This window comes from Mobula hypostoma, chromosome 5 (genome assembly GCF_963921235.1).
Source record: "Mobula hypostoma chromosome 5, sMobHyp1.1, whole genome shotgun sequence".
Lineage (NCBI taxonomy): Eukaryota > Metazoa > Chordata > Chondrichthyes > Myliobatiformes > Myliobatidae > Mobula > Mobula hypostoma.
This window is the reverse complement of record NC_086101.1, coordinates 172,077,753-172,090,366: the sequence shown is the minus strand read 5'-3', so window position 1 is coordinate 172,090,366 and position 12,614 is coordinate 172,077,753. Positions and strand designations below refer to the sequence as shown.

The following is a 12,614-nucleotide window of genomic DNA, read 5'->3' as shown; positions in this document are numbered from 1 at the left end:
GATCAGCTCCGCTTCTCTCCCCAGAATCACGGTGCTTCAGACACTGATTGTAAGCACTCAAGTTGCTCTCTTATTTAGGGTCTGCTGACCCTGACCCCTTCCCAACTAACATCAGTGACGTCTCTTGGCAGAAACTAAAAGCTCCACGCAGTGTGCCAGAATGTTTTAAGGTCCAGTGTATGATTCTGAGAGGCCGTGAGATTTTTATCAAGGCTGAACCACGATTTTCCGCGCCACACAGCCTTTTACGGAAAGGTCACCGTTTGTGTGCCCCAGATTAGTGGCAGTGTTAAGGCCTGTGTCACCAAGCAAGATTTATAGGTTGTCTGGCTGCCAACAGAAATAATTTCTCCCATTCCTGAAGGGAAGGAGTGATGGTGCTGTTTCCTAGGCTGCGACAGGACATAAATGTGTTTTTCTCTCGTGAACTTTTATCAGGAGAAACCTTATTCACGCTGCAGAATGGCTGTTCTACATCAGCCTTGGCTTATTTTGACTATGGATCATATCAAGGCAATACAGCCACAACTCACACAATAAATTCTAGCTATTATTCAGGCAGCACCTTTGTAGCCGAAGGCTAAGAACGATCATTTAAACGTTTATTTAATTAATCTCCCTCCCACTCCACCAACGTTTTCTGTTCTCACCGGGGCCCTATTCTACACGACCTTGGTGCTCAATCAAGCAATTAGACTGTAGATAGGGAGGATAAGGAGTGCTGCTTTTTGTTTTGTAGGCATGTCATGGTTGTGTGTGTCGTTGCCATAGCCAAAGCACTTGTTGTCTGTGGCATCATAACCAGCTGGAATCAAAGGGGAATTATGAGCATGCGTGAGAGAGAATAGGAACATGGGTGTGGCTTCAGGGATAAACACTAAGTGATCACTTTATCGGCGACCTCCTCTACCCAAGAAGGTGGCCGCTGAGTGGATGTTTGTGGTTTTCTGCTACTATAGCTCATTCACTTCAAGGTTTGACATGTGCATTCAGAGATGTCCTTCTGTACACCACTGTTGTAACGTGTAGTTGTTTGAGTTACTGCCCCTTCCTGTCAGCTTGAACTAGTCTGGCTATTCTGCTCTGACCTCTCTCATTAACAAGGCTTTTCTACCCACAGAACGGCCGCTCACTGCTGAGTTCCTCCAGCGTGTTGTGAATGTTGCTCACTGGATGCTTTTTGTTTCTTGCCATTCTCTGTGAACTCTTTAGACTGTTGTTCATAAGCAGTTATTCCATGGTCAAACTCACTTAGATGACATATCTTCCCCATTCTGATGATTAGTCTGAACAACAGCTGAACCTCATGACCATGTCTGCATGCATTTATGCTTTGAGGTGCTGCCTCGTGATTGTCCGATTTGCTTTAATTAGTGGGAATACAGGTGTAGCTAATAAAATAGCTACTGACTGTATATTACAATATATGGGTACAAAGAAATAAGTAGGAAGTGGGAAGGTGGTGAGATAGGATAACAGGATTGTTTCCGTAGGAACCAAAATGTACTGAATGGGCCAAATAGGCTCCATTGTCATTGTAAGTATTACTGTAATTGTGTCCACACCCACTACCACGACCTGATTGGTTGGAATAGAGAACTGTGGGTGATTTTTTTGCCCTTCCCACTGCAGGGCACTAAGATCAATCATAAGAAAGCGAAAGGGGGGCTTGGTATTTAAACTATTCTGAAACATCCAGAGAACATCCCAAAACATTTTGCAAGCAAGAATTTCCGAGCCACAGGCTTGACAATACTTGACAGTCATTCTGCACAGAGCAACGTCCCACTAAACACCAGAATCAGCCATTTGCTTTTTTTTTCATTTGAATCAAGAATAAAAATTGACTCCTGTCTTGTTCAAATCTTCCACAGGGATCCTCTTCTTCCATCTGAATCCGTTGAGGCTCAGTTTAACGACTGGTATTTAAAATGGCACTTGTGAATACTCCATCTCTGGAGAAGCAGCCAAGTGTCAGCAAGACCACAACTCAAATCCTTGGCAGGGGTTTAGAGGCAGTTTCAGTGGACAGAGTTGTATGTGGGGAGCTAAGCTGATTTCAGCATGCCAGCTGCTTCCTTAGTTTTCATTAATTAACTTCACACAGATTGCATAATGAGCCAGGAGCCTTGCTGGCCTTTACAACCTGCTGTCAGAACAGCAGAGAGCATCAGAGGCGGTGAGATAAAAGGTTCATCCAGATGGTTATCTGGAATCTGAAATCATGATGAAATTTACCTTCAGTACTTGACATTTTTCCTGTCTTTTTCCCAAGAGCTGTTGTGTTTGTCCACTAAAAGGAATGAATTAAGAAATTTTATTTTAATGCAAGAAGTTCTGATTTTTTTTCGTTAATGAGAAATCCAGCCTGAGCAATTATTGTTTATCTTCTCAGCAGAACAGTGTCATATTGTCCTCAGCCCAGACAGTTGTCAATGAAAACCCCTAACCCGTTTTGAATTAATAAGCCTGTAATCTGCTTCCCATGGTTAACATGAAAGCATATGTGTAAAGCTCATATTCTATAAAGCTTCTGAACATTGTGGGGAATAGGTTATTGCCAAAGTTGTTCATTATTGTGTACAAGGCGACAGTACTGAACTGTAGAGGACACCTACATCTGAGATCGTTCTTATTCCTGGGGATGGTCCTAGCGACTCTGGATGGAACCTCTAGTTGGAGGCTGGAGACAGTTTTGCTGAGGAGTCTGGGGAATTGGATGGTTGCCGTGTTGGGAACATAGTATGAGTGTGTGGTGAAGGTGCCAGGTCATGGGGATATGGATCAAAAGTATGGGAGAGATTGGGAACGAGTTCATTGTGTGGGCTTGTTGGCATTCTGGCTGGGTTGAGAGGTAAGTAATAGGGTTCTAGCTCAGATCAGCATTATTAAAACTCATTTGTCCTGGCAGATAACCCCAGCATGGGGTAAGGTGTAATTGGCCAGGCCTCCCGTGCAGGTGACTGGCGACTGGAAGCAGCTGGTCGAGTTTCCACAGTGGTGCACCCAAAAGCAGAAATGGTCGGGATTGCTTTCTACTTCCGAAAGACATTGCCAATCAGACAGGTCGCTCTCAATAATGTGGTGACCCTGGCCCAAAGTTTCACGTTAAAAGATCTAAAATCAGAATGTTTCAGTCACAAAGTAATACAGCACAGAAACAGGCACTTCGGCCCAACTGATCCATGCTGACCACAGCACCCTGCCCGCTTGTCCCCGTTGCCCATGATCAGACCACAACCTCCAAGCCCCTCCCTTCACGTACCCATCCAAATGCCCATAAATAGAACATAGAAATCTACGGCACATTACAGGCCCTTCGGCCCACAATGTTGCAATGGTGCAGTCGTATCTGCCTCAGCTACTTCCTCTGTCAACTCACCTCAAGTACTCACTACTCTTGGTGTAAATAAGTTAGCTCTTGGCTCTCTTTTATATCTTTCCCCTCTTATCTCTAAACATCAAGTCGCTGATGTTCTAATATGTAGTGTAGCAACTTGCTGAGACTTTTAAGATCAGGAATGTCCCAGATGGAGTCTCCATTTGGGTGTGGCAATTGATCCAACCAAGAGAGCCCTGGGGTTACCCTAACCAGCAGTGTTCACTCTGTGAATGCAGGAGCAAGCCTCTTGCAGCAATATAATTAGTGTTAGAAGTTGGATCTGAAGATCACATGGCCTTGGAACTGTACCTCATCTCTGGGAGAGAGAGGTAAAAACTATTAAAAAGAGAAGTTTGTCATGTTCTGCGTGCTTTGTTGCAACAATTGGCTGTGGAAATGCTAACGGAATAGTACAAGTTAAAGTACATTTCTCAGTACTTGAAAGTAAATCAGTAGAAATTAAAGTTCAGAGTAAATTTATTATCAAAGTCCCACAATCCCACAATCCCACAATCCCACATTCCCACAATCCTAATTGAGAAGTTACAGAACCTGGGCCTCTGTACCTCCCTCTGCAATTGGATCCTCGACTTTCTAACTGGAAGCCCACAGTCTCTGCGGATTGGTGATAACATCTCCTCTTCGCTGACGATCGATACTGGTACACCTCAGGGGTGTGTGCTTAGCCCACTGCTCTACTGTCTGTATACACATGACCGTGTGGCTAGGCATAGCTCAAATACCATCTACAAATTTGCTGATGATACAACCATTGTTGGTAGAATCTCAGGTGGTTACGAGAGGGCGTACAGGAGTGAGAGATGCCAACTAGTGGAATGGTGCCGCAGCAACAACCTGGCACTCAACGTCAGTAAGACGAAAAAGCTGATTGTGGACTTCAGGAAGGGTAAGACAAAGGAGCGTATGCCAATTCTCATAGAGGGATCAGAAGTGGAGAGAGTGAGCAGCTTCAAGTTCCTTGGTGTCAAGATCTCTGAGGATCTAACCTGGTCAACATATCAATGTAGTCATAAAGAAGACAGCAGCTATACTTTATTAGGAGTTTGAAGGGATTTGGTACGTCAACAAATACACTCAAAAACTTCTATAGTTGTACCATGGAGAGCATTCTGACAGGCTGCATCACTATCTGGTATGGAGGGGCTACTGCACAGGACCAAAAGAAGCTGCAGAAGGTTGTAAATCTAGTCAGCTGCATCTTGGGTACTAGCCTACAAAGTACCCAGGACATCTTTAGGGAGCGGTGTCTCAGGAAGGCAGCATCCATTATTAAGGGTCTCCAGCACCCAGGATGTACCCTTTTCTCACTGTTACCATCAGGTAGGAGATACAGAAGCCTGAAGGCACACACTTAGCGATTTAGGAACAGCTTCTTCCCCTCTGCCATCCGATTCCTAAATGGACATTGAAGCTTTGGACATTACCTCACTTTTTTAAATATACAGTATTTCAGTTTTTGCACATTTTAAAAAATCTATTCAATACACGTAATTGATTTACTTGTTTATTTATTATTATGTTTTATTTTATTTATTATCATTACTTTTTTCTCTCTCTGCTAGATTATGTATTGCATTGAACTGCTGCTGCTAAGTTAACAAATTTCACGTCACATACCGCTAATAATAAACCTGATTCCGATTCTGAAAGTACGTTCATGTCACCATAATACTACCCTGAGATTCACTTTCTTGCAGGCATTCACACTAAAACACAGAAATGCAATAAAATCAATGAAAATCTGCACACAAACACAGACTGACAAACCACCAAAGTACAAAAGACTAACTGTGCAAATGCAAAAAAACCCAGTAATTATAATTAATTAATTAATTAATTAATACTGAAAACATGAGTTGTGGAGTCCTTGAAAGTGAATCCATAGGTTGTGGAATCAGGTCAGGGTTGAGGTTCAGCTTGCAAATTAGCTTGCAAATTAACTTGTGGCAAAAGAGTGAAGGTAGGACCATTTTTGCCACAGACGCAGGGAGATGAGAATCATGGATCCTGATCCTTCCCTCCACTCTGCTCAGCTCTTCCCCCACAGTAATTCCACTTGCAACTGATTTCAGTATGGTAGGCGTACCACATTAACTGCAACCTGTCTCTCGTGTACTATTGAAAAATTTTACTGCGAGTGATCTAATGTGTGTTGCCTGTTCCTGCAAAATTATTTGATCGTTACCTCCAAGTTATTCATTCATTGTTCATTTTCAGGACAATCACAGGAACTGGGGCATAAGCAACTCCCTGTCAAATTTTAAAGTCAAATGTTCTGTCTCTTCCTCTTGGCAGAAATCAGGTCCCTGAGGCACGATATTGGTATCAGGGGAGTTTGGCTAACCACTATATAGTGGAATTATTACTGGAAATTCAAAGATGCCTTTAAATACGAAGTCTCAATGGACCTGAAGAGTGTTTGCTATGAACTGCATAGACGCACATTATAGCTGTCTTAACTGCAATAGTATCAGAGCTGTACAGAAAGGTCCTTTGGTTCATCATGTGACTATTGTAGTCGTGCACTTACTGATGACATTTGGTTCATAAAGGCATAAAATTACTATAAATTACAAAATAAATAATAAGGAGTAATGAGGTTATGTTCATGGACGCTTAGAAATTAGATGACAGAGAAGAACAAGCTATTCCTAAATCTTGGTGATTTAAAAGCTTGTTTCTCTTTTTTTTATTTTTATTTATAGATACAGAGAGGAGCAGCTCCTTCTGACTCTTCGAGCTGCACTGCACAGCAACCCACCCATTTAATCCTGACGAAGTCCAGTCCTGACGAAGGGTCTCGGCCTGAAACGTCGACTGTACCTCTTCCTAGAGATGCTGCCTGGCCTGCTGCGTTCACCAGCAGCTTTTATGTGTGTTGCTTGAATTTCCAGCATCTGCAAGATTTCCTGGTGTTGGCCACCCGTTTATCCCTAGCTTATTCACAGGACCATTTATAATGACCACTAACCAGTATGTCTTTGGACTGTGGGAGGAATCCCCCCCCACCCCCGCACACAAGAAGGATCGTACAAATTTGCTTACAGAGGATGCCGGAACTGAAATCCGAAAACTCTGACGTCCCAAGCGTTGCGCTAATCGCTATGGTACCGTGGCGCCAGTGCTTATTATATGTGATGAGATGAGCTACAAGCAGCTCGGGGCAGAGTGGTTCGCACATTGATTTACAGTGCCTGGGGGGAATTTGAGACCGTGTGAGTTTCCTCGCACTGCTCCGCTTTCCTCCCACATTCCAAAGACTTATGGTTAGGCTTAATGAGCTTTGACATGTCGGTGCCAGAGGCGTGACAGGACTTGCCCAGTACAATCTTCGCTGATTTGATGCACAATGTCGCTGTTCACTGTACATTTCAATGTTACATGTGATAAATAGAGTTAATCTAATCTTACCTCCACCACCTCCTTGGACAGCTTGTTCCAGATTCCAACCATTCTCTGTGTGAAAATATTCTCCCTCTGATCCAACAAATTTCCTCCCTCTCACCTTTTGCCCTTTTGTTTTGAACTCCCCCACCCCCTAATGCCCTTGTGCACTTGTATCAGGTCACCCCTCACTCCCCAGCTTCCTTGGCTCCAGGGAAAACTAAATATAGCAATCTCACAAGCTGCCTAAAGGCAAGAAATTCTGCAGGTGCTGGAAGTCCAGAATAACACACACAAAATGCTGGAGGAACTCAGCAGCTCAGGCAACGTCTATGGAAATGAATAAAGGGTCAATATTTCAGGCGAAGACTCTTCATCAGGGTTGGAAAGGAAGGGGGAAGGAGCCATCTTGAGAAGGTGGGGAGGGTGGGGGGAAACACAAGCTGGAAGGTGATAGTGAAGCCAGGTAAGGGGAAAGGTAGGTGTGCGGAAGAGGGGCGGATTAAGTGAGAAGCTAGGAAGTGATAGGTGGAAAAGGTAAAGAGCTGAAGAAGAAGGAATCTGATTGGAGAAAAGAATGGACCATGGGGCAAGGGAAGTAGAAGGGCATCAGAGGGTGGCGATAGGCAGGTGTGGAGAAAAGAAGAGGTAAGAGGGGAAGGAAAAGAGAGAAGGGGAGGGGGAGAAATTACTGAAAGTTAGGTAAATTAATGTTCATGCCATTTAGAGTAATCAAAAAATCAATGTTCATGCTATTTATAGAAATTGAAAAAGCATTTGTGCGTGTCACAGAGTTACATTACAGTACCATGGCTTGGGTCATCATCAGAAAGGTGAAGGAGGAATATTTCCATTTAAACTTGGATTTGTATAGTATCTTCATTGTAGTACTACATCCCAGAGAGGAGGTTGATTGTACGGATATAACTTCAGTCCATGCAATAGTAATCATGTAGCTCTGTCAGTGCAGTAACGACAAGCTAACATCAGCTGACCATCTTCATTGAATCAGAATCAGATTTACTATCAGTGACATTATGACGTGCAATTTGTTGCTTTGCAGCAGCAGCACAGAGCAATACATAAAAATGCTGTAAAATACAATATGAAATATGCACCTGTATGTAAAAAAGTAAATCAGTGTAAAAAGAACAAGGTAGTGTTCATTCATTGTCGGATCATAAATCTGATGGTGGAGCGGAAGAAACTGTTATTAAAAAGTTGAGTGTGTGTCATCAGGCTCCTATACCTCCTCTTTGATGGTAGCAATGAGAAGAGAGCATGTCCTGGGTAATGGGGGTCCTTAAAGATGGATGCTGCCTTTTTGAAGTATTGCCTTTTGAAGGTGTCCTGGATGCTGGGGAGGGTAGTGCCTTTGATGGAGCTGGCTGAGTTTGCAGCTCTCTGCAGGTTTTTCCGATCCTGTGCAGTGGCCCCTCTGAACCAGACGGTGAAGCAACCGTCTTCATTACTTGGTCCTTCATTACTCATGACTCTGTCAGTCTTACAATCCGGTGGGAGTACGTGCAAAGCGCAGAATGAGGACATGGTTTTAGAGGGCAGCTCTTCAAAGGTCAATTAGGCACGGCCATAAAATGGGTGCTTTGCAAGACATATCCACATCCAGTGTGAAAGAAGGAAAATTCCCGTCTCTGATTTGTGAAGTGACACGCATATTAGGCACAGGAGGGTGAAACCCAAGCTGCTTCAGCACACTGATCCCTGTTCACCTCACTGGCAGCTGGTTAGATACATCATCTCTGGTTGTTTTGCTTTCTACCACCATTTGTGTATGTTTGGATTTAATGGAACCGGATGGGAGGAGTTGGACACAGCCGGTGACTGAAGCTCTTTCACAGGTTTAATGTTAGTGACCAAGGACACATTCACTTCATCATTTTCTCCCCTCTCTATCCACTAACTGTAACCAACTATGTCAGCACGAGCCAAGCACAGTGGACGGTAGGGCACTGAGGAGTGCAGTGGGACAGAGGGATCTGGGAATACAGATCTATAATTCCTTGAAAGTGGTACTGCAGGTACAGTAGAGAGAGTTTTGGCATACTGGCCAAAATGTTATGATGAATGTTATGTTGAAGTTGTATGAGACATTGTTGAGGCTAAATTTGGAGTATTGTCTGCAGTTCTGGTCACCTACCTACAGGAAAAAATATCAATAAGATTGAAAGAGTACAGATAAAATTTACAAGGATGTTGTCATGACTTGAGGGAAAGGTTGAATTGGGTCGGACTTTATTCTTTGGAACATTGAGGAATGAGGGGAAATATGCTACAGTATACTAAATTGAAAGGAGTATAGATAAGGTTAATGAAAGCAGCTATTTCCACTGAGCTTGGGTGAGACTAGCATTAGAGCTTATAAGTTAAGGGTGAGAGGTGAAATATTTATTGGGAACCTAACGGGGAACATCTTTTCTGGTGTGGTGTGAATGTGCAATCACCTACCAGCGCAAGTCGTTCATTTGGCAGTAAAGTTAATCATCATGTATCTTTTTATTATGTGTGGGGTTTAAAGAATGGAGGGACAGCACCACATGCCACGTGCCAACAACATTTTTGTGTCTGCCATCTTGGGCACACATGCCATAGGTTCGCCACCTCTGCTAGAGAAAGCAAATGATGAAGAGAGGTTTGGTTAAGCTATTAAGAGTGAACAGTTCAATTTACCATAAGAATTAGCATTTAGACTCTCTACTGCCATGTTTAATTTTCTTCAATTGCACAGAGTTAATCCTAGGGATTTTGGGAATCTATGTAAATAGATGCCATTAAATTAAATTGGACACACTGATAAAATTTCATAAATGTACAAGATGCAGGGTTGATTTCGGGATTTATTTCCTTCCACATTCTGAGCCAAGCTGGTTGTATTTTTATCAGCAGTTAAATCATTTTACCTTTAAAGAGAAATTACAATTTTGTAAAGCGAAAGCAAGTGCAATAGCCCTACTATTGACTAAAGCCCCGAGTTTGTAGAAGGATACAGACAAGACCACTGCTGAGAATGAAGAACTGCTTCTGCCTTTTCTTATATGCTATTAGACTTAGCAATAAGCTTCAACAAAATTGTCTCCTTCATGTTTTTTGCTTTGAGATCAGATTTACAATGGTTTGTTTTTAATCTTAATCTTCTGTTTAAAATCTGGCTTGAATGAGTTTAAATAGTGTCCGGTTACATGGTGTTGCACAAAATGACTGAACATTTGATATGCATATTCTTTCCCATTTTTCTGGGAGACTGCGTTTCATATGTGAAATATGCAGATTTAACACAACTAGGCTTGTCTCATCTGATGACCACCGAACTGTGATTCGTGGGTTGTGAACACTGTGAGTCCTTATGTCTCAGATTAAACCCTCTAATTCTCCTGACGGCTAAACTAATTAAATCGTTTAGGAGCCGAGCCATACAGATGAAGAAGTGGCCAGGTTGTGCCTCTGTGACTGAGCACAGTTAGATGCCAGTGAGGGGGAATCAGTAGCTTACATTAAGAAGAGAGCAAATGATGTTTCTGCAGCTTCTTTCACAAGGAAGTGCATTTGTGTGCACATATGGACTTGATTATGTGCCAACCCCCTTAGCCCACTCCTTGGTTGCATTCACATATGATGGGATGTCCAGGGAGGGGGCGGCACCTCTGGTGAAGGGGCTTGTCGTATCCAACAGCCATGTTATTGTCCGTTCACTCAGTTTGGTTTGTATCTCCTTTAACTCTTCTTGCATCCACATTAGCTTAGTGTCATCAACAAGTCTGGAGATGTTGTATTTGATCCCCTTGGCCAACGTGTTAACTCGAGAAAATACATGGGGTTTAAGCACTGATCCCTGTGGTACGCCACTAGTCCCACAGCCTGCCAAACTTAGAAGGACCCATTTTCTCTATCTCTATCTCCAGCTCTAAAGCCATGCTGGTATATTACCTCCAGTTTTACATGCTCTAACCATATTTATTTATTTCAAGATACAGTGTGGAACAGGCCCTTCTGGCCCACCGAACTGTGCCACCTAGCAACCAACCAATTTAACCCTAGTTTAATCACAGGACAATTTAAAATAATAATTTAACCTACTTACTGGTACCTATTTGGACTGTGGGAGGAAACTGGAGCAACCAGAGGAAACCCACATGCACACAGGAAGGAAGTGCAAACTTACCTACAGAGGACACTGGAATTGAACTCCGAACTCCGATGCTGCAAGATGTAATAGTGCCGCACTAACTTCTGCACTACCGTGGCACCCCTTCATCAAGTTCTTGTGTGCGATCTAATGGAAAGACGTCTGAAAATCCTAATAGAACATATCGATTTGTTCCTCCTTATCTCTTCAGTCATTTGCATCCTCAAAGAATTCCACTAAATTTGCCATGCCTGATTTTCTTCCATAAATCTATGCTAACTCAATTATAATATTTTTTTCTAAGTGTATTGGTGTTATTTATTATAATAAGTATATGAAATACCTTTCATAAGTAGGAGTAGCTGAATACGATGGCCACATGGACTTAATGAACTGAAGGACCTATTTTTATGCTATGTGTCTCTGAGACCTCGTGGCTATGAATTTCAGCAGTTTCCCAGTTACTGATAGCAGGCTAAAGTGGAGAAGTTTCCCATTTTCTCTGACCCTCTTTTCTTAAATAGCAGGGTTGCATTTGCATCTCCCCATTCATCTGTCAGTATTGAACTCTAAGAGCATTATGTTGTCCTATGTTCTGTGTTCTGAAGCTTTGGTGGGCCAGTAATTCAGAAAAATGGAGGGTATGGGCTATGTGGGAGGGAAGGGTTAGATTGATCGTGGTGTAAGTTAAAGGGTCAGCACAATATTGTGGTCTGAAGGGCCTGTACTGTGCTGTACCATCTGATGTTCCAAAATTGAATTGAGAAATCAATTCCTCCTCTCTTCTCAATGGAAGCACCCAGTTCAAATAGATAGATCGTTATTGATCCCAAAGGAAATTACAGTGTCACAGCAGCATTATAAGTGCACAGATATAAATATTAGAAGAGAAGTAGAAAGAATAAAAGATAAGTTACCACAAACAGTCTAAAAGGAGGGCGGGGGAGGGGGTCACCACTTCCCCAGCTATAGGTTGACTCATTATAGAGCCTAATGGCCGAGGGTAAGAATGACCTCATATAGCACTCTTTGGATAAGACAACTGTCTTAGTTTATTACTAAAAGTGCTTCCCTGTTTAGCCGAGGTGGCATGCAGAGGGTGAGAAACATTGTCCAGAACTGCCAGGATTTTCCGTAGGGTCCTTTGTTCTCCCACAGCCTTCAGTGTGTCCAGTTTGGCTCCGATAACAGAGCCAGCCTATCTATTAAGTTTATTGAGCCTGTTGGCATCACCCATGTTGATGCCATTGCCCCAGCACACCATCGTACAGCAGATTGTACTGGAGACAACATATTCTATATTGTATATTCTTGAAAGAGGTTTGCAAAGAATAATCACTCTGTTGTACGCAATGGTAATTCAGAAATCATGCGCAAAAGTGGACTAAATGCAGACTCCCCGGGTTACAAATGATTTGACTTACAGATATGACATAAAAATTCTCTCCTATAGTTTTAAAGCATTTTTCAAGCTAGTTATAATGACATGATTTATGGGCTCTGTTAATGACCAGATGGAGAATACTGTATCCTGGATTGGTTTAATTTTGAATAGTGTAGGGTGACTATTCAATGAAATGAAGGAATTATAGCAAGTGGACGTAAAATGCTCTGATGCGGATTACTATAAAAAATGAATGCTCTGGACTTACGATGAAATCGGCTTATTGACTGTTCTCAGGAACG

At 42.6% G+C, this 12,614-nt stretch overlaps 1 protein-coding gene across 1 annotated transcript in view; it reads left to right on the top strand.

The window, feature by feature from the left end:
- The window catches only part of LOC134347184 (protein WWC2-like), a 243,406-nt gene that overhangs the window by 121,850 nt on the left and 108,942 nt on the right, over positions 1-12,614 (top strand). The gene's annotated exons all lie outside the window — the stretch shown is intronic.